Genomic DNA, 23,577 nt, shown 5'->3' with positions numbered 1-23,577 from the left:
TCTGGAAAAGAAATACTAGAGCACTCCCAGAGTCCTCTAGCAAAGGAGTGAATAGCTGGCATAGTGATAAAAAACATCAGAATTTAGGATCTGCAATCTCTCAGAGCCACCTTTATGACTTCTGCCAGACTGAGTTAATGAGGACACTTTGATGTTGGATCATTCAAAATAGAAGTCCATGTCTCAAAAACCCAAAAAACACTTGGAAATGAAGAGTCACAACAAGAAGGGTAAGAAAACATCTGAAAAGTACTTTTAAAACATTAAGATTCCAATTATGATGGGTACCATATGTCATAAAAGGACAATGACCAATGTAAAGACAGTAGTGACCAGAACTAACTCTGACTGAGGCAAGAAACCCAGTACTGATGGAGTTCTGAATGTCGGAGTGCTGAGAACCATGCACTTAATCAAGCTGTAAAATTCAAGAGGAAAAATCAGCTCCAACTAACAACTACATGTTCTTGCTTTGTGGTAGAGCAGCTGAAGAGTAAGAGGATGGGAATGAAGATTTATCAAGCACCGACTTTTGGTCAGGCACAATGCTAGGTGCTTTACATGTGTTACTTCATCTAATCCTCATGTTAACCTTAATGATAAAAAAAGGAAACTTATCCCCATGTTTTATACAAGAAAATTAGAGCTCAATTTAATAAACTTGCCCAATTCTCTTAAACTCAATGGATCATAAATTGATAAAAATGTTTAGGAGAATAATTCAGCCAAATCTATCAAATGTTTTAAGGGAAAAAAATTATTGCCTTGCCAATGTAAGTTTTAGCCATTCATTCCTCAGAAATACTTTTGCAAGTGTGCAAGGCTATTATGCACAATGTTCTTCATTGCAACATTATTTATAATGTTAAAAATTTGGAGACAACCTAATGGTTTTTCAGTAAAATAATGTATGATACACCTATAGTCTAAAATACTTTGAACAAAATAAAAATCTTAAAGTATATGAAATTAAAGTCATTTAGAAGATACCTTAAAAGTATTTTTGAGTATAAAAATCAAAATATAATATATAATAAGTGGTAAAATCAACTTTTTATTAACAAAACATATATATATTTGTATCAGTGTAGTAAAAGATTTGGAATAATGCATGCCAAACGATTAATACTACTTACATTTAGAGAATGAGATGAACAACGGGAATGGAAGAGACCACATCCTACTTTCTGCTTTTAAAAATCTAGCTCGTCTGCCTACCACGAGATTTATACTGTGAAGATGCAATTTATTAGAGTCCTGATTTTCACCAGGAAAAGGAAACTGATGTAATGCAACATTGTTTTTGTATAAATCTTCTTGTCTAGAGGTATATATTAATTCTTTGGCAAAAGAATGTGTTTATGGCTGCTTCCATGGCCTTTGTCCATGCTTTAATTGATTTTCCTTGGAAGATTTTTACTTTTTCTCTCAGGTAATTCTACTGTGCATCCTTTTCCACTCTAGACAGAGTAAACTCATTTCAAAAGTGGAGAATTCTGAAGTTTTGCATACTTAGAAGTAGATATTGAAGCAAGAACTGTGATGAATTCTGACTGCCAGTGGCTGCTTGTGAGACTTTGGGTTCATTATGCCTTTCCATCATTTTTATCTTTTTTAATGGAATAGTACTTATTTGTTTGAAATAGTTTAAATAATACTATTTAAGTGTTGTGTCACATCAGTTTGTTTTTCTTAAAGTGTAGTTCTTTACAGCCGTTCTAACTACTCCATTAAATTACCCCCCAGACATGGTCAGGTACACATAACTATCATTGATAACTCCATTTCCAAACACTCTATCATTGCATTTATATCTCCAAATTTAAACCTTCAGCATCTCCTTTGGCTTTTCTCAGATAGTATCCTGGTGAAAATTAGGATTCTAATAAATCACATCTTCACAGTATAAATCTCATGTTAGGCAGAAGAGCTAGATTTTTAAAAATACTGCAATATTTAATAACACTCTGATTATAATTATTAATGAGATCCAGAATCCTGAAACAAGGTAATGAGAACAGAGTAAAACATAAATGTAAGAAACTCAAAAATATGTCCAAAGTTCCAAGAATATTTAAGGTGAAAAAATTAAACTAAGTTATTAATATAATGAATCATCCCTTTGAATCAAGGCAGATTTTTACTAGCAGAGGGGATATCAAGAGCATAAATTGAAGCACCCAAAGATGATTGAGTTAGATGTCCTTTATAGTCTTTCCTTATCTTATGTACATTTTTCCTAAAATATCTAAGTAATAATACATGAAGACTTTCAAATGAGAATACTCAAGACTAATTTGCCAAGCCCTATAGTATTCTATAACTGTCTAAGTTATAGTTTTAGTCCAGATTTTTTTTTTTTTGGTTTAGTAAAAAGCAAGACAAAGTCATGTTTAAAATATGAAGTTCACTAAAGATATTAATTTTCTATTAGATACTTGTAGATGTAGGTCCAAATATAAACTTGAATCATATCTGTAAAGTTCAATGGTCTCAGCATTTGAGTAGGCAGTATCTAACCACGTCACACAAACACATATGCAAACTTGCACACACACACACACACACTCCTATTTAGTAATTTTAGCTCACAGAAAACTCATATGGACTATGATATATAGATATCATTTAAAAACTTTCTCCAAAACCAAAATAAAACAAATAAATCTGTCTATCTATCTGTTATATCTTGTCTCCTTCCAGAAAACCACTGTTTCTGTTACATGTTTTGAACCCAAAATCAGGCAGAAAAGACTTACAGATTTAATTTTCTTTTAAAAATCAAGAAAATATCAAAATCTATCCCCTTAATTTACATTTAGATAAATGTATAAAAATCCAGAATACTCCATATGAATGTCACTCAAGTAGGGATATTTCAGCAAAATTTATTTTACAAAGGATACATTTACAATGAACATTTTGCAAAATCATCAAGCACCCTTGTCCTTTACAATGTATATTCATATTCTACAGATTAACCACCTAACGGCTCCAAAGGAACTATTACAACAAAACACATTGGAGTTGGTATAATTGAGAAGCATTCACTCAAAGATAAACTTCCTATCTTTTGTAGCTCTGGTACTGAGGATGCATAATAATAAGTAATCATACGATCATATGGATTAATAAGATGTTTTCAAACCTTCTGGTACTTAGTGGAAGTAGTGAAATTATTTCCAATCAGCATATCATGACTCTATCAAAGGTGTTCTTGGCATGTCACCATTCTGAGTTTTCTCATTCCAATCTTTATCCTTGCAAATATTTAGCCAGAAGCAGAAAGATCAATGTAAGCAGAGTTTGTGAGCATATATACACACACACACCTATATGCACATACATATATGCTAAAAGTTTAGTTCTTTCAGCAGTTCTAACTATTCATGTGTGTGTATATATGTGTGTGTGTATGAGTGTTTATGTATATTTGTGTGTGGTAACCAAGCAGCTCACTTAAGCATGGTATCATTTATCAGCCAATATTTACCTGAGACCTAGAAATTAAGGGGAGAAAGTGCTGAACAACCAATAGAAATGTCTAAAAGTGAGGATTAAGTAGATCACATATATAATACATCTAGTGGCTTATCGAAGGTATTCCATAAATTATCACTATATTATTATCATCATTATTGCTTCCACATGGCTACACAAAGGACCTGAGACCACTTTTCCTAGCAAACTTATTTAGCCTTAAAGCAGATAAGAAGCAATCAACTGAAATAGAGGGCACATATTGTTACAGCCAGGCCTACTCACAATAGCAAAGAATTATAGTTACCATTCTAACACTAAGAGAAAATTATAAAAGGCAGACATAACTCAAAAGAAAGAGCAGTGTGGGGCCATTTGCACCAGGACAACTAGTTTAGACTATCTGTAGTCATGGAGAACATCATTTAGTCTTTGCAAAGCACACATTTTATGTTCTTAATGTTGACACTTTGTTAAAAATAGCAGCTGCAGAGTCAGACGTATCTGAGTTCAAATCCCAGCTCTACAACCCTGGGGTTTTGTGATTTTTGGCTAAGTTACTTAACTATTTTGATTCTCGGTTTACTGCTCTCTCAACTAGGAATTGCATCTTCTCCCTCACAGTAGTAGGTTGGAATGAATGCAAATGGCCAATCTAGGGGCCACCACATGGAATCCACTTAGGTAGCTATATTATTATTACCACACTTTGCTTAAGAAAACATGGAAATTTCTAATACATTTTTAAAGATCCATTTCAAATATTTTAATGTCATAAAACAATTTTTTCAATGCAATGATTTCAGTCATCTACAAAATTAACATATGGAAAGCCTAATTTCCACATGATGCTGCCATGAATATGAAAGCTTGGTTTATAATATGTATATACTCAGACACAGATGAATGAGAAAATAGGTAATCAAAAGGCAGACAGGAAAAATAATGTCCCCTTCTCCCCTTTATCTGGGTCAAATCAAGTTCACAGATGTCTCAGACGTTAAAGGCTGTTGAATAAATGTGGAAACAGGACCAGTCACTACACCACTGCAAGTGTAACTACACTTGCTTGGAAAGTATATTTCTGCTATTTTTCTTTTATGACACTTCCCTGTTTATCTATTTGAAATCACAGACAAAATGTGGGTCCCTCCAGAATATACACTTATAAATGCCAGTGATAATTTGAACACTCACAATGTCAGAGGAAGAAATTCCACTTTGAAAGAGTACGAAACCTTCTGATGACATTCATGCTATGATCGTGGGGATACTCAATCAGCTTAATAGTCACAGTATTTCATAGCTCTTAAGAGGAATGGTAAAAGGAAAGGGAGAGAAGTAGATAATAACCAGTGCTTCTCCAGTGCTTGGAAGACACTCAGGGAATACCTACTGAACTAATAAATGCATTTATCCTCACTTTAATGTACAGAGAAATCTTGAAGAAAATAGATAGATAGATAGACAGATAGATAAAACTAGGACCTTTGTTCAAAAGAATTGAGTATCTGTATTATTCAGAACTCTTCTGGATATAAATGACAGAAACACAATTCAAGTACACACGAGCAAATATGAAATATATTGGCTTATATAAGTAACAATGTCAGAAGTTGACTGGCTTTGGCACAGCTAGATCCATCTGCCCCAAAATGTTCTCTCTTCATTTCTTGGCTCTATTTCTTTTGGATTGGCTACATTTTCCAAAAGTTTCTTTCCATGTGGTAGAAATAGATAGCCACTAGCATCTTCAGACTTACATAAAATTTGCCCTCAGAAGGACAGAGAGGTTCTCTCTTCAAACATCCAAATAATTACCCAAAAAGGGACTTCAAATGAATGAATCATAATGGCTAGAACCTTGGTTCATGTGACCACATCTGCAGGGGAAGGGAGGGCACTGCCCTTTGATTGACAGGCTTATCAGAATCATATGGTGAGAGAAAGGGACAGTTTCCAAAAGAAAAGGAAGTAGGAGAGACAAAATAGTAGATGTCACTTACAATTCCCTACTCTAAATTACTTTTATATCCTTTGTTGGTTCCTTCCTTGAGCCTCTGTAGTATTGTAATCAGTTGCTTATACACCCCAGATCTCCTCAAGATCTAAACATTCTGAGTAGAAAAGCATATTTTCTTCCCAACATGGTGCTTTGAACATTGTCCACATTCACTAATTTAAAGGGATAACTTATGCAAAACCACTGTATAAACTGTAAACAATTTTACAAATGTAAATATTTAGGAGAATGGATTTAATTTTCTTTAACCTTTCGACAGAGTTAAAAACTTCAGAACATCTATCTCAAAATCCAGTTATTTTAAGAGTATATGCAAGATGTCTTCCAGCAGTGGCTTCTACATCTATGCTTCCTTCAACTCATATCTTTTTATCGCATGCCTTTTTTCCTGATTAATACCATAAAGGATGTGAAGATAAAATTTAAAAAATTATTTTTATTAGCTTGAAACATAACTCCTATAGTATTCATTGTAATATCATTTTCTTATTCCTGGCACTGAGCAAGACACCTGGGATGTAGCCACATCGATTTTTCTTTTTGTTAATTACCACATCTAGTCTGGTCTGCATTGGCTCTTTCTCCTACAGATGTTATTTCTTTCAACACTGAGAATGAAGTAGTTTATTTTCAATACTCCCCAATATATTTATGGACCCTTACAAGTCATCACTATCTTGAAAGTTCAGTCTCTCACCCATGTGTCTAAAATTTTATTTCCAAGCTACTTTCTTAAGATTTCCTAGTTTTCATATATTTAGAATTATGTTAAGGAGAAAAATCATAACCCTCCAAAGAAGGACCACGTTTTTTACTCATTGTTATTTAGTCACTCACAGTGCCCTGCAATCAAAAAATATTACCCAAAATGTTTTTTATTTAGTCTTAGAAATGAAAAAAAAATGAGTGGACAAAATGTGAAAATATGTCAGAAAAGATAAGAGTAGAAAGTTGTCTCATTAAAATGAACACTACTGCAATAGAAATTCATTATAATTAAAATATTTCCAATCTCTGGACAGCGACCAATAGTAATGATGCCTTTTTGCTCTTGCTAAAATAAAAGTTGCCTGTGTTAATAACTCAGTATAACAAAGGTTTTTATTCCTCAGTTCTTTTCACACAATTGTCACTAGCTATTGTGGAGGGAACAAAACCCTGAACACTTGATTCTGGAGCAAAGAGCAAGCGCAAAAGGAAGCAGAATGTACCAGCTAAAACAACAAAGAGCTCACAAAGAAATGTCGGTCAAGAGAAATATGAAATGCAGCATTTTTTTATTTGTACAAAAAGAGAGGTAAATAAATAATAGAATCCACAGACTCTGGCAAGAAGAAAAGGAGCTTTGACCACAAAAGTATGCTATCTTACTTTACAGTTTACATAAAAGTTTTACCTGCATTACCTCATAGAGTATAACCAGTTAACAAACCTGTGAAATAGATACTGTACGTTCATCACTTTGCAGATTGGGAAACTGAGTTTCAGACATAAAACGACTTCTGTCAGAGAACAAGGCTAGCCAACTTCTGACTTAAACATTTTGTACTGTTTCCTCAATGTCACAGCAGCTTCTATTTTCTTCCACAAATTAACTGTATGCTTTTAAAACACTGAGGTATAATACTATGTGCCCTTTAAATACAATGTCTAATTTATTACAAAATTTATTCTTTCTAGTTTTTCAGTTGTCCCATATGTATATGACTAAGGTATAACATTTCTCTTGGATCATTTTTCCATATCTCATCTTATAAGTAGCATCATCTACATTCTAGGTGGTGCTAGATAATGTGGATTGGAATGAGATATAAATTATGTTTATGAAATAAAGTAATGCCAGTCTTATTCTGGTTGTTTAAGAGTTATAAGAGGAATTGACAAAGTATGTTATTCAGTAAAATGTGTAAGCATTGTCTACCATCAGGCAATTTAGATCTAATCAATTTGCAACATGGTTGGGCAATAAGGAATGTGTAAGCATGAAAGGTCTCAAATAAGCTTGCAACATAATTATAAAAAACAAGCAAGGCTCACTTAAAAGGCTCAATATGTCTCTCAAGTCCAATTTGTCTAACTAGAGAGGAAATGAGTTCAAAGTCTTTTGCCCCTCCCCCCCCCATAAGTACCTGACACAGATGCTGTTACTTCAATCATCCTGATGATATAGACCACCCTAAACCTCTTGATTCAGTACATTGGACAGCACATTGGCTTTAAAAGATTACTGGCCAAGAACCTGAGTAATCTTGGTCCAGTAGTTGGAGTTTCAGATCTTGAGATTCTAAGACAAAGGAGAACAAAACTGAATTCTTCGTAAGCCTCCTTTTTCAGATAACTAATTTTTCCCACCATTGTGAGGTCTAGAGATATTCATTGTATTTCCCTCAAACAGCCTAGCTGTTTGCAATCCCCAACAAAGAACTGACTGCAGTTGAACAGGTTCTTCTCTTGGGCTCTAATCATTTCTATGTGATCTTGCCATAGTAATTACTGTGCAAATAAAGAGAGTGTAGAAAAATGACTAAACTTTCAAAGTTTGACAGAGTTACAAATGTTTTGAAGTCCACTGGAAATACTCTGAATTTCCAATCCTAATGTCATCAATGTATCCTCCCCAGCAACCTCTAATAATGTGTTACATAAATATTTGGTGAATGACTATTGAAGGAATATTTGGAAGTAAGGTGAGCTCTGTGGATCTACCTTGTCCTTATGGATATAATTTGCCAACCTAAATAACAGAGACAGGCTCTCTAAAAGAAAATGATATTTATTCAGGAATAAGGCATTGCAATGAGGATACACATGCCATAGCAAACTAAGTGCATTTCGGGGAGGTAAAGAAAGACAAAAGTTTTTAAAGGAACAATGAGGAGAATTACGTACTTGTTTTGAGATAATTATCCTTGGCTACAAGGATCAATAACAAGGTTGGCAGCAGATAGATCGAGACTCGATGGGTAGCTGCTGGGCAGATACCCTCTCAAAAAATAATTTTTCTTTAAGGTTGTGTTGGCCTTTGTGCAATGCTGCAGTTTTAGCAGAGTTTTTTGTGACAGTTTTTGTTATCAGGAATTTATGCATGAAAGCCCTCTCTTTACAGACTTCTCCAGCTCTATTTGTCAGGGTGCTTTTTAACATGTGACTCCATTTTGATCCTGACAGCTTTCATATTGGCCCCTTTTGATCAAGATCTAATAATGTGTTACATAAATATTTGGTGAATGAATAAATGTTGAAGGAATATTTATAAGTAAGGTGAACTCTGTGAATCTCCTTTTTCCTTATGAATATAATTTCATAGCCTAGTTGAGCCAGATAAATGAACAAGTGATATGATTCTACCTGAATTTCTCTTCTCAGTGTACTAAACAATTATGCTCACACACACAAATATGTACACTGATTAACTACCCTTCCTCTGTGTGTATTCTATGCAGCTAGCCCTGAAAATGTTTCTATTCGCTTTGAAAAATAATCATTGTAACATTCAGAGTGGTAAAATTTTAAACCCAAAAAATAAATTTTTACACTTTTACAGCAATTTACAGAATGGAAAACAAATCAAAGAAGGGTAAGCCTGATGATAGTAAGATAGTTTCTGGAGTATGTATTTGTATTTATAGCATTTTGGAGAAAATTTCTCTAATGATATACTGTTTCATGATTTATTACTATTGGTACTCTTCAGAGATGCCTCTATTTTGAAACCATGCATAAATTAAGCTCTATTGTTCTTAAAACACTATTTTTAATAAATTATCACAATGACCCTATAAAATAGTTAAGAATCAGTTATCTCATTTTATTTTATTTTATTTTATTTTTGTTTTTTAGAGACAGGGTCTTGCTATGTTGATCAGGCTGGTCTCAAACTCCTGAACTCAAGTAATCCTCCCACCTCAGCCTCCCGAGTAGCTGGCACTATAAATGTGTGCCACAGTACCCATCAGTCACCCCATTTTAAAGATGAAAAAACTGAGACTCAGAGAAATTAATTACTATTTGCAAAGTCATATGACTAATGTGTAACAGAACTTGTTCCCAAGCCCAGTTCCTCTGGCTCAAGCTCTACTCTATATCACTATTCCTTATACATCTGTAGACACATATATCAGACATACCTACTTTATGAAGGTTGGCAATAATCCACTTGCCTCTCCTTTCACATGTGTTCATGTATTCTTCTGTGTATCTTCACTTTATTTTCCCAGTGCAGAAGAAAAGGACATATGAATAGGCAGGTTGACAGGGAGGCATAATGTGCTTTTTGGAATGGTGTTTAACCACATGCTTGAATTGGTTTTAGCCAATAATGCTTAATTTCTGAGCTTCAAAAATCACTATATGTGTGAGTAATAATAATAGCAATTTATACTAAAATATTTCATTTGCAATCTTTGCTCTAAAGTGCTCTGACAACACATGCCAACTTGTGATATTATCTCCCAATCCCAATCTTGCTCCTGCCTTTCACATTGTGAAACTCCGGCATTGCTATTCCATTTTTAAAACCCTCCCATGGCTCCCTATTGCCCTCAGAATAAAGAACAAACTCTTTAGGCTGACCTTCCAAGTCATCTCTGACCATTCCCTTCCTTCCTCTCAAAATTCCTTCCCCAACACTCTCCTTTCTCTTTCCAGCTAACTGAACAATTTTCCAGTTATCCAGTATGGCCCATTTTAAATAACCAGGACTTTGTCTATCATCCTCCTTCTTTCAAAAAAAAAAAAAAAACAAACCCTTTATTCCTTTTATGCCTAAACACTCTACTCTTTCTTCACAGCTCAGCTTAGGCATCTGTCTGTAAGACACTTTCAGCACCTTCCCCCTCCTTCACAAAGCAGGATTGGTGGTTCTGCCCTTTGTGCATACCGTGATTAGAGTTCACTATTAAGTCTTGGCACCTGCCCCAGGATTTTTCAATCAGTTGCTTGTATGTCTCCTTCCTTGTTTTATCTTACTGCCTCTGTTCTTAGCACAGTATATAGCAGGATGTAGCCAGTGCTCAATAAAATGTTTACTGGATGAACAATGAATGCACAACAACCCATTTAACAGAGTACCTAAGGAAACAGAAAATCATTGATTTTCTCAAGGGAAGAACCATCCAGAGACCAAATGCTATCTTGCCTAGTCCTTCCTATATCCTACTCTCAACTAATATTAATGTAAGATTACCAAGGATCTCAAACATGTGACCTCAGTATATAACAACACAGTTGTTTAGAACTTCATACCTAGTAAGAATAACAAGGGATATTTATTAACCATATACAAAATTCCAGTGCTATCTGAGGAAAACATAATTTTGTGCATTTTGGTTATTAGTTTGCTTCCCATACTTCAGTTCTGTATCTTTAAAAATAAAATGGCAAGATAAAATAAAGGAAAATTTTAGCATTTTTGAGGCAAATGTGGATCCCATAGATAATAACCTTATTCACCCCAGACTCAGTCCTCAGATCACTACTTACATAAAAATAAAACAATTACCAAATCTAAAGAACCTCATCAAGACATAGTATAAGAGGTCGTGACTTAGAAGAATAAAAATCTGAGCAAAGGCTTATAATAACTTAAAGAAATAGATCTAGAACTAAGTTTACTAATTTTATAATTGGATAGGTAGTTTATTTATTTATTTACTAATTTATACATCAAGCCTTGTAGGAGGTTCTCCAGAAATCATTACGGACAAAATACAAATATCACCACAAACAAAATATATTTGAGGAAACAAATACTTGAAATAGCAACTCCAAAAGTTTAAAATTTAGGGTCTAATTCAGTAGTATAGGTAAGTGCCATCAGAGTTTGTGGATATTGCTTCATATTCAGTCTTAAAACTGGTTCAGCAGTGGAACAAAGATTTTATTTAGCAACAAAGTTGTATGAGACATGATACCAAGCACTGTGAAAAATAAACTGCCTGCTAGTTGCTTAGTATCTAATAGCAAAAGTAAAGCATTTACTCAAATAAAGCTCTGATGTCTGCAAAAGGAGAGATTGAAATGATAGCCAAGTACATAAAAGAAAATTTTCCCATTTGGAGGAAATCAAGAATCAATTTACACATGTGTATGGCGGGGGGAGCTGCTGTGAGAAACAAATGGCATAATACACATTAAAGCACTCCGAAAATTGTAAAATCGTGTTCTAACTTCAGATGGTTTTTCCAAGAGCAGAAAAGAACATGTTTCACTCTAAATCAGACATAAGAAGGGCAATTCAATTTGACACTTTTAGATGTAAGAGCAGAGGTCCACTAAGAGCACAGGAACCAAGGAAACACACCTCACACCACAAACAAGGAGATGCCAGGCAGCACAGGTCCCTGTGGAGGAAGAGCGGAAGTGGAAGCTTGTTTGCACATCAGGCTGCGCTGAGCACCCAGACAGCAGGAGTTGTGCCTCTTCACTCTCTGGCTCCATCACTTTAACTTGGCTCTGCACAAGGCTCCTCCTCCTCCTGCTACAGAGACACATGAGCTTTTTTCCTCCCTCGTATATCTCTGCTTTTCTTTCTTTCTTTTTTTTTTTTTTTTTTTTTGTTTGTTTTTCAGCTCATTAAGAGGGTACAAAAGATCAGGCTATATACATTGCCCATGCCTCCCCATCCCCCCGAGTCTGAGCTTCAATTGTGTCCATTCCCTAGACAGTGCACATCACACTCATCATGTAGGTGTGCACCCATCCCCTCCCCCCACCCCATCCCCCCCAGTCAGAACTTCGAGCGTGTCCATTCCCCAGGCAGTGTGCATCGCATTCGTCAAGTAGGTATACACCCATCCCCTCCACCCAGCCCCCACCTCTGTCCGATACCCAATTGGTGTTATTTCCAAATGTGCACTCAGGGAAACCAGTTTGCTGGTGAGTATATGTGGTGCTTATTTTTCCATTCTTGGTATACTTCACTTAATAGAATGGGTTCCAGCTCTCTCCAGGGGAACCAAAGAGATGCCATATCACCATTATTTCTAATAGCTGAGTAATATTCCATGGTATACATATACCACATTTTGCTAATCCATTCATGACTCGATGGGCATTTGGATTGTTTCCACATCTTTGTGATTGTGAATTGTGCTGCTATAAACATTCGGGTGCAGGTGTCTTTTTTATAGAATGACTTTTGTTCTTCTGGGTAGATGCCCAGTAATGGGATTGCTGGATCGAATGGTAGGTCTACTTGAATCTGTTTAAGGTATCTCCACATTGCTTTCCACAAGGGCTGCACTAGTTTACAGTCCCACCAGCAGTGTATGAGTGTACCTATCTCTCCACACCCATGCCAACATGTATAGTTTTGGGACTTTTTGATAAAGGCCATTCTCACTGGAGTTAAGTGATATCTCATTGTGGTTTCGATTTTCATTTCCCTGATGATTAGAGATGTTGAACACTTAACATCTCTAATCATCAGGGAAATGCAAATCTGCTTTTCAAGTATTTCTCTGTATTCAACTTGTCCTTACCCTCATTGGCCTAAGATTATACCTTAGGGCTGCCCTCTCTGTTTTTGCTACCACAGCCACCACATGATGCAGATTCTCTTTATGGCTCTTGGTTCAAATTCCCAAGGGAGGGAATCTGTTTGTTCAGCTTACCTTTTCTATTTCAGCCCATGTCAGACATCCCTGACCAATCCCTGTAAGGATTGGCTGCCCTTGAGTCAGGTGCCCAATCAGCTTTGATCAGAGAGAAAGGATCATGTGGTTCAAAGCATGACCATTTAGACTTTATCTTTCATTCACACATTACATTCATTCATTCAATCACTTGTTGCTCTGTATACTGGATAATACAATGTGCACAAATTGTTTTTTAAAAATGTGTTTCTTTGTGATGCTTTCGTTCTAGTTGGGGGATACAATTATAAAAGTAAGAAAATAAACAAGCAAAATAAATTCAGCTGTGATAAATGCTATGGAAATATTAAAATACATAATAATAATGACTGGGAGTGAGGAGGGGGGCCAAATGCTAGTTTTGGCTAAGTTGATACAGAGGAAGGGTATCCTGTGAGTAGAGGAATAGGGTGAGTTGAGTACTGTGGTCGGGGTTATGTCATAATACTATAAGTAAAATGTACTGAGACTGCCAAGTTATAACACCAATCTTCCTCCCAACCAAGGTTAAGATTAACATACTGAGTTTAAAATATACACACTAGCAATTATGAGCTGTGAACAATCAACTTCCAAACATGTAGGTTCCCTAATCCAAGGCCATAAAAAGACCATCTAGCGATAATGAGAAATGATAATTCTGCTGTGATTCCTACTCCACAGCATTATTGAGAGGATAAAAACCAATAAGAAATAAAAGATATAAATGGGTTGGAAACCAAGAGACTCTATATATTAATAACTACATGGAAAAGTTATATTCATATATAAATATATGCCTACATATTTATATAAATCTATCATATAAATATATAGGTATACCATGATCATTACTAGTATAAACTATACTAAAGGGAAGGACAGGGAGTCTCAGACCAGGTAGGCCTCCACCAATCCCACTTTTTGGAAATTGTGAGTAATCCAAAAGTGCTTGTGACATGTACTCATGGTGTTCAATGGAGAGAACATTACCAAGCCTGAATTTCACTGGGAAAAAACGTTATATACATATATTTATGTCATCCCTGTTAGGAACACTGTTTAAATCAAAATCCCTTCACTTCTCCATTTATTTAGCCTAAATACATTGCAATTTTCACAGCTGGATCTCACAAAAAATATATCATAGTTTTTTTAAGTCAGAATTTTGTCCCAGATTTAGAGGTTACATTTTCAGTCCTGCCACATTTCCTACTGCACCCTAAGCTCATATAAAATCAGATACATGTCATGACAAATTATTTACCTATTTTAGGCATAGTCATGTAATTATAAAAGAATAGATTGTCTAGTTTTACAAATATCAGTGCAAATCATTCAATAGGTCCCTTTTTTTGATTGATCTCTCCCACATCCATCACTAATTCCTCTCTGCAAGTTAATTTACATTGGGCTTTCCCTGCAGAATGATTTTTTTTTTTCTATATCCATTGTTTATGTCTCCCTAGACCTTCCAGAAGTAGGAAGATTTTATGTATTATTTTGTTTGTATGCACATTTATAAGAATTAAACAATAGCTTCACTTGTGAAACAGCATGATGCAGAAAAAAGACCTGGAATTGAATATTATATTTACCACTAAATAGTTGTATAAATATGAGTAAGTTCCTTAACTTTTCTGAGACCCAAGTCCTCTATCGTAAAACTGAAGATTGAAAGAGATGGTATATGAAAAATTTCTGGCACAAATTATGTGCCGTATATTAGCCCTCTTTCAAGATAGAATAACTTCTACATGTTCTTTGGTTATAGAAGGAAAGAGAAATAATGTGCTGTGAGCTCAGTATAGTCTATGTCTTAGGACTTTAAGTGAATAGTCTTAAAATATACTTACTCAATGGATGAAATAGATACCTTAGAATTATTAATATATATTAAAGTGCATGTTTCAGAAATAAAGAAGTTATAAAAATTGCTAATATACTTACAGGATAATTGGCTATTTAAAATATGATCCATTTGCTATTTGCCTTTCACAAAGTAACTTGAGTGATTACATTAGGTTATACTAATCATTGGCTAAATTTTATTTTCTCCTTTAAACCAGAATTAAGTTATACAAATATAAAAAGGGAACTTAATAATAATGGCAAGCCTCTTTTTGGCTGGGAATTTATCAAAAACATTATTTAATTCAGTAGTTGGAGACGATATTCTGCAATCATAAAAACTCAGTTCAGAAATTTGAGCTATTTATTTCAAACATGACTGAATCATAAAATGTTGAAACAATAACAATTTGCCTTTGATTTGGTTGTTTACCATGATGACTTCGGGAGGATAGAATTTGGAAGCAGAAGATAAATTTCTTTTCCTTAGCTAAAATCTACTAGCTGTGTAATCCTGGAGAGTTACTTAACCTTTCTGAGGCCCAGAACTCTAATTTCTAAAAGTGGGAGTAATGTCTACCCTACTCTCTTCACAGAGCTGTTTTGAGGAACAAATAATGGGCAGGGAGGATGGGTGTATACCTACATAATGAGTGCGATTCGCACCGTCTAGGGGATGGACACGCTTGAAGCTCTGATGGGGGGCTGGAGGCGGGGGCAAGGGCAATATTCATAACGTAAACTTTTGTATCCCCATAATATGCTGAAATAAAAAATACCGTTCCAAAAACTCCTGAACACTAAAAACAGAAAAGAAGGGACTGGCCAGAATTAGTGCTTCCCTCCTTGGGGTTCCAACAGCAGCCTGTTCAGTGTACTCCACAGTATTATAATTACCTGTTCTCATGGCCTGAAACTGACGCCGTAGCGTGTGGAAGCATTCACCTGGGCTCTGTGAAGCTCTGCACTAAACCATCTGCCCCAGCTAGGAAAACTTGGGTTGAAATTACATATTTAACCAGAAATGGTGTTATTTTCATCATGTTTTGTAATGTCCAATTTCTCCAAGGGAATTAACAAAGGAGATGTACAGAAGACAAAAGGCAGCTGTCCAAGGGGTTGTCCTGGCTGATGGAGCTAACACTTATGCTTTAAAAAGGTGATGAAAAGGATGGCTCCATGGCATCAGGGCATGACCTTTACATCCTAGCCAAAGCACAGGTTTAGTGGCTCCAGAGAAGCTCACTGCCCACCATAAAAATCCCTAAACAAGAACGGGAAACTGGTTCAAGGTTGGAGTATTAGAGGATTCTTACATTTATAGACTAAGATAAATTGGTGAGGCTTAGTGAGAGACATTGCAGGGTACTTTGCCACAGGCAATAGCTGTTCTGACATTACAGGACAGATTCTGCCCAGTCTGCCGCGCGAGCTCTCTCCCTCCCTCCTTCTTCAAGAGCTAAAGTTCATATGAAAAAATCATCCCTGTTTCTTGATTTTGGGTCAAACGGTCAGATTTCTACTAAATAGCATCCATTCAAACTCACTCTCTTGATAGAAGGGTGAATTATTTCACCTGTTAACTTTTTATTGGCAAAGGATTGCAATAACCTCTCTCCATTGCCCTAAAAATACAAACAGAAACCATCTGAGGCATAGCCATTGTTTACCTATAATATTTGTATGCACCTAGCTATACTGTTCTTTCTTCTGACAAGGAGTATTTGTCTGCCAATATTCTCGGCTTTAGCAGCAGGGCTCTTCTTGACAGACTAAGAGAAATGTCCAGAGAGGAAAAATTATCTGACTAAGGTTTGGGGCAAATGAAAATTCTCTGGACAGGATCCTCTTTCCTTCACTTAGATTTCGGCAAGTAGAAAGTAGATTATCGCTCCAGGCAATTATCAACTTTAAAAGTGCTTGTGGTTTCAAGACTTTGGCAGAACCTGTTGAAAACTGCATCATCATAATACACTTGTACAAATTTGAATTTCAATGCCTCCTTTGTTGTCCCACATGACGCAGGATCAAATTTATGAAGGTCTGTTTTGCCCCCTCAGGGTCATTTCCTTTTTTTTTTTTTTTTTCACAGAGCCAATCTGCCTCATTTAAGTCCAAACCATTATACTAATCATCCCTTTCACTAGACTAGAGAACTTCTTTGTTATTGTCCATATCATGGCCACCATGCATCAAAGGTAGGATCATTATTTTCCACATATTTTCTCTTCTAAAGACCCAAATTCTTGGAGGAGGAGTATTTAGGGTTATTAAAAGGAGAGAGTCAGGGGCTGGGAACAGGTTCCATCATCAGCAATCTTATCTGGGCCTTTGAATAGACCACACCTAGGATACTTTGTAACACACCATGTGCAGGGCTCAGACCGACTTGTTTCCCGCACAGATGTTGGGTGGGCTGGCTTGGACTTGATCCAGAGACTTAGGCATCTGATAAAACTGCCTGAAAATTTTTGCATTTTTATTAAAGCAATATAATGCTAGTTTTCTGGGGCACTGTAGTCTCACTTAAAACATGTATAAACTGCTTTATTAGAGATTATAGCACTATTGGGAGAGAAGGTAAAAGTGATCATTTATATGATAATGTGAGCTGATAATTTAGTAATGATTCATTCTCGTAAATGTTCGAACACTGCCATGTAAGTTTATTGCTTAGTGTGTATGGTTGAACAGAAGTTCCGTTCAGAAAGGAAGGCCTTTTATAAAATGATCTTTAATTGACTTTTCTCCTGTATGTTAGAGTAGTACAGAAAACTTCATAAGATTTCAGGGTGCAGGGACAGCCACTGCTCTCTGCCTGCTGTTTCTCTGCCCTGTCTCCTGCTCCCTCACGCAGGCTAAGGCAGGTGGGATAAGAACACGGATGGACCAAGAGGGATTTCTGTAGAGGGAATTCAGGTTTGAAATGGGGGGTTTGACTAGATGAATTCTAAGGTTCCTTCCAACCCTGACTTTCCCTTAACCTAAATAGGAGGTGGAAATAATTTCCAGCTGCAAACACCCCAGGAAAGAGACAAATTAAAAAGGAATTTTGTGATATGCTGTTGGATAGAAAAAAAAAATAGTAATTGTGATAACAAGTCAAATATGTCAGGGCTATTTTGGTCAACATTATATTTTAGCTTAAAATAAATCCTGGGTCTTTAGAAGACAGTCTCTTATATTATAATCTTTTTCACAAGATGAGAAAGCGGTGGGAAGTTAAAATTGTATAGAGCTTAAAGATTCTACCCTAGTTTTCCCGAAATAGGTAGATAGATGTTAGATAGATAGATAGGATAAATACATAGATGTTTTCCCTAGACATTTTTAAATGTTTTTTCAATGCTCCAAGTAATAAATGACCATGTCATTTGCATTGCCCTGACTAGAAGGAAACATTGCTAACATGTTATTGAATATTTTTCTTTATATTTACATATATGTTATGTCATCATTTTTAATTTTTTACAGTCAAGTATGCTAATCTTTTCCCTTACGGTTTCTGGTTTGATGTCAAGATTATAAAACTATTCTTCTATACTTTTCCTGGTACAATATATTTTTTATGTTTAATAGATAACCCCTAATATATTTTCCAGCAGAGGTGGAAAGTTAGCAGGTAGCTATTATTACTTCCCTTTCACGCTTGACAACACTGAGGGTCAGCTACCCAGCATCATCACACTATTTCAAGGACCCTGGGCTATTTTCACAGTACTCTAAGCCTCTGGTTCCTCGTGGGGAAAATATGAGGGTCCATGCAAAGAACTACTGTGAGGAATTTATGAGATAATGCACATAAAACATGTAGCAAGGGCCTGGCACATAGAAAGTGCCCAACAGCTAATAACTGCTCAGGTCACACAACTAGTCAGTGGCCTTACAGAGCCTATGTATATTAAGTGATTCTCTTCAGGCTCAAACCATACACTAAATGCTTAGGGTTGTTGTTTTCTTAACCATCGTCTATGGCCTTAAAAAGATCCCTTAGTAAAAAGAGGGGTAAATTTATCTAAAAAGAAAATTATTTAACACACACACTCATTATGAAACAAATGTAATGGGGTTTTGTTCCAACATTCCAATAGGTTAGCTTCCACCTTCCAAGTCCTCCAATTAGGTAAATAGAGGTTTCTAGAGTCCAGATTTCTGACAGAAACAACTCAGTCTCTTGTAAGATCACTAGATTTTGTTAGTTTGTTTGCTTCTGCCTGAACCCACAAACACCGCAACCTGTGCTGATTCAACAGGATGCTGTCTCCACACCCCACCCCTCATCCCCACAGACAGTCGTGGTGGCTCAGAAATAGCTGGCTGATCACAGGGACTCAGACCACAGCTCTTGTTCATCCCAAACCCAGCCAGGGTCCGCTAACATCTGAAAAGGGACTGCATGAGGCCATATGGAAGGGCAGTGACCTGTCCAGGCCAGAGTTTTATAACCTGGGCCCAGAGTAACTAACCATTCAATAAAAACTTGCTGGTTACTTGATTGAAGTGGCGGGGCCAGGTGAAAGCTTGGTTTCAGAACTCTATTTTGCCATTCCCTAAAGAAAGTCATATCATTTTAAATTGTTCATCCTGAGCTGGGAACATTTCTAAACCTACAAAGAGGTAAGATCAAGTCATATCTGTGCCCATATCAATACACTAAAAATGACTAGCCCAAAAATGTAACAGTAAGAGGGGAGAGTTGTAATGAAATTAAAATATCATCCCTTTGAGATAGAGAAATCAAATCTTACTGTTCTCATTCTTCTTCCTCATTTGGTGCTAGAAGGTCACAGTGACAAATGGTCAGTTGAGAAGAAGGAAGGGAAAATGAGTATTTGTGAGAAGAGTGTATGGAACAACTTTATCTGTCCTTTTTTTCTGTCCCTTTTCTCCCCTTCATAAACACACTATTCCACTCAAAAATTGAATCTCAGCTTGGTTGACATTGGATTTAGGAAGGAGAAAAGCTTTTCCAAATTTTCATTTTCAAAAAATTGATACTTTTTTATTTGTTTTATAGTTATGACTTTAGTTTCTGTCATAAAGTAACATATAACATAATAGCATTAAAATATTTTTTAAAAAATGAAGGGAAAGATCACCCATTGTCCTATCACTTGGAAATAATAAGAGTTGACATTTATGTAGAACTTTCAACATGTCAGGCACTTCTCCAACAGCTGTATGCATTATCTTGTTTAATACTCAACAGCACTATGAAGTAAACACTACTGTTATCTCCCATCTATAGTTGAAGTTAAGGTACAGAGTAGTTGAGTAACTTGCCCCTAGTCCACACAGCTTGTAGTTGGTGAAGACAGTACTCAAAAATAGAAAATCTGATCTCAGGGACCACGTCCTCAATCACCTTACTTTCATCTAATACTTAAATCACTTTTTAAAATAGAGTTAGGATCATAATGCACTTACAGTGTTGGAACAGGATTGGTACACTCTTTTTCCCCAAACAGTAAGATTTCCTACTCCCTAGTTGAATGAAAGAAACAAGTCTACTAACTTTATTTCAAAGTATTATGTGATGTTACTTGAGCTATGAGCCACTAAAAATCAAAGCACAGATTAGTGACTGAAAGCAAGTTATTTCATAATTTTTTCCAGGAATTTATTTAAAAAATGGTGCAATCTAGAATGGAGAAGTTAGTATTTCATAAATTAACTTTTGATAGGTCTTTATTTAAAGTAATTCTCATCCTCTCACAGTCAGTCCACAGAGCTGAGTAGTGCCAGAGAAAAATCCCAGATCTCCCCACATATAATCAATATTCAATGGTTAAGATCAATAAATATGCATTTGAGGAATCAACACACACACACACACATACATATATATATATATATATATATATATATATATGAGTTTGCCAAAAGGAAGAGCTGGCTGTGACATTTCATACCCCTTGTCTTTGATGGCATGGATCACCAAGTTTTCATTGCTTTTCCACTCTTCAGGGCTCATTGCAGCTTTTCCTAGAACCAAATACTCTACCCAGTGAGCTTCAAGTTATTCATGAATGAAAAACTCATGGTTTCCACTTCCTCAAAAATGTTCCTTATTCTCAGCCCCAAGTTTTCTGGAAGTGGGGAGAGGAGGCAGTGTTCCCATCTCTCAGTTCTCAATCTTCCTTAAAGAAACCCACATGGAAGAAAGAAACACTTGGCCAGAACTTCTAAAGAGTACAGAGGCTATCTACGCTATCTGGGCCTCCATTGCAGATGGTGTGTTGTTATAATCTGGTATCTGTTTCATGGGGTGAGGGGAAGCTTGGTCTTCAGGAGATAAGTGCTGGTCCCTGGACTCTAAGTTTGACTTGAAGGCTCCAGCCCTTTCCTGCTATAAGCGAATCCCTTAACTTCTTTGGTCATAGTCACTGTTCTCTAAAACGAAGGGCTAGGACTCCAACAGTGCTTTCCTGTGAAACCCTGGGCAAGGGGTCTCTGATGTAGAATATCAGGTCATCCAGTCGGCAGGTTGAGAAGATCTATCCGGCTCAGCTTTTTCCCACCTCCCTGGCTTCATTCAGAGCAGCTCTGCCTTTATCTTTTATATTTGGGGGTTCTATATAAAACTTTGTTTGAAAAAAGGATTCTGCCACTAAATTTTTTTCTGGAAAAAATTACTGGATTAGATGATTTCTAAAGTCTGTTTCAGCTCTACATGATTTTTATAATAACCCAATTCCAGTTTGTATCTTTCCATGCAAGGCCAAAAGAGTGCATTACCCCCACCCCCATATCTGGAGCATACATTGTTTTCCACAGGCTTCTTTTTTCTCTTCTTTTGCTTTTACTGGCAGTATTTATGGAGAGTCTGAATTATCTTAATCATACCAGCTGCTGTAGATTATATTCAGGCTACACAATGTGTGATCGCTCAGCCTTAGCCCTCAAGCAAAGCATTTCTGAAAATCATAGTTTGACCACATTATTTAAGATAATGGGAAAGCAAGAGTTCTAGGTGGAACAAAAATAATACTGATTAGCCTCTGTCTCCCACAAGAGAGTGACCATATCTGCTTTCCTAAGGTAGAAGTTCATTGAGGACAAAGACACCACTTAATATTTATGTTTATCTCAAACTCTCTTAAGGAATGAGGCACATCTGAAATGCATCAAAATCCGGAGAGCTGATACTCAAATTGCTGGGTAGCTGGATTAGTTATGTTGGCATTGGCCATGAAGGATTTTCTGGTGGTCTATGTGTGTTTTCCATAAAAAGAGATATTAGTAGAGAAGACTTTTTAAAAAGTAATATCTGTAAACCTAAAATCTGGGTTATGCTATAGTCTTTATGAAGTCCTAGCAGGTTTATAATAGGTTTTGGTGAACTGGTTATGCCTGTATATTTTGTTTCATTTAAGTCATTCTTAAAGTATGGGATATAGACTATCTACATTAACATCATGGCAGGGTGGTATTTTTGGAAAGTGAAGGTTTCTGCTGAATCAGAATCTCTATGAAAAGAGATTGTTAGCATGCCTGGACTGTTAGCATCCTCTCTAGGCTTCTAATGTACACCAAAGTAATTTTCTTTTTTTCTTGTGACTCTTTAGCTATAATACGATCTCAGAAAACACTATTTGTATATTCCAAAAGTTTTGGCCACCAAAGGTATGAGGTTTGACAAGTCCCTTTGTCACTCAATTTCTTTATTTTTAAAATGAAGCAGGGGTGGGGGCCTCTGGTGTCAGGGTGGGGGTGTTGTAGATGATCTCTAAGGTTCCTGGCAACTCTAAGTTTTCCAGAGTTTTGGGTTAACTTAAGCTTGGAGGCTAGAGCAATTTATTACCAAGGTACTTTTTAGTTAGAGCTATTATCCATTATATGGCACATATTCAACCTGGAGAAACAGAAACTTTTAAAATATTTATGTACATATTTATGATGTGTGAAATGGAAAATGACACATCTGGGAACAAGTACCAGAAATGAAAAAAGTGTCTAATAAAATAAGCTAACCAGTAAGAAGTCATATATCACCTGACTCAGTTCCTTCTAAAGGAACTAATCAAATGAAATCCATCTTGAAATCCATAATTAAATATGCTATAGAGTCTAGCCAAAGAACATGACGTGGTCTTTATGAGTCTGCTTTTTCATTGAATAAGTTAAGTTTTCTAAATTGATTTCTAAGTAGTTTTTGGAGTCACTGATCTGAATTCTCTCCACTGAAATCTACTCCGATAACTAGCTGGTGACAAAATTTTATTCTATTTATTTTGACCAGTGTTTATTTTTTTTTGACCCGTGATTATTCAATGTCCACAGTGTGGCATGTTTCGCTTCCTGGAATGACTCTTGATCGCTCTCCTTCCGCTACTACCAATGCCCCTGCCGTAGGCTTGGCCTTTACATCTCTTGCCTGTGCCCTTACAATATCCTGCCAAAAGGTCATCATTCCCCTTCCAATACATCTTCATCCTACTTCCTAAAATGCAAGTCTGATTATGTCACTTTTCCACTTAAAACTCTTTATTGGCTTCCTATTACCTATTGGGTAAAGTCCAACCTCTTGGACATGATATAGAAGACTATTCATGACATGGCTAAGACTTTATCTTTCTAATCGTATCAGCATGCCCTACAGAGCATGTA

At 36.1% G+C, this 23,577-nt stretch overlaps 1 protein-coding gene across 2 annotated transcripts in view; it reads left to right on the top strand.

Moving 5' to 3' along the window:
* KCNMB2 (potassium calcium-activated channel subfamily M regulatory beta subunit 2) overlaps positions 1-23,577 on the top strand; it is a 347,713-nt gene that overhangs the window by 131,033 nt on the left and 193,103 nt on the right. The gene's annotated exons all lie outside the window — the stretch shown is intronic.

This window comes from Eulemur rufifrons, chromosome 7, assembly GCF_041146395.1.
Source record: "Eulemur rufifrons isolate Redbay chromosome 7, OSU_ERuf_1, whole genome shotgun sequence".
Classification (NCBI taxonomy): Eukaryota; Metazoa; Chordata; class Mammalia; order Primates; family Lemuridae; genus Eulemur; species Eulemur rufifrons.
This window is presented reverse-complemented; position numbering and strand designations above follow the sequence as displayed.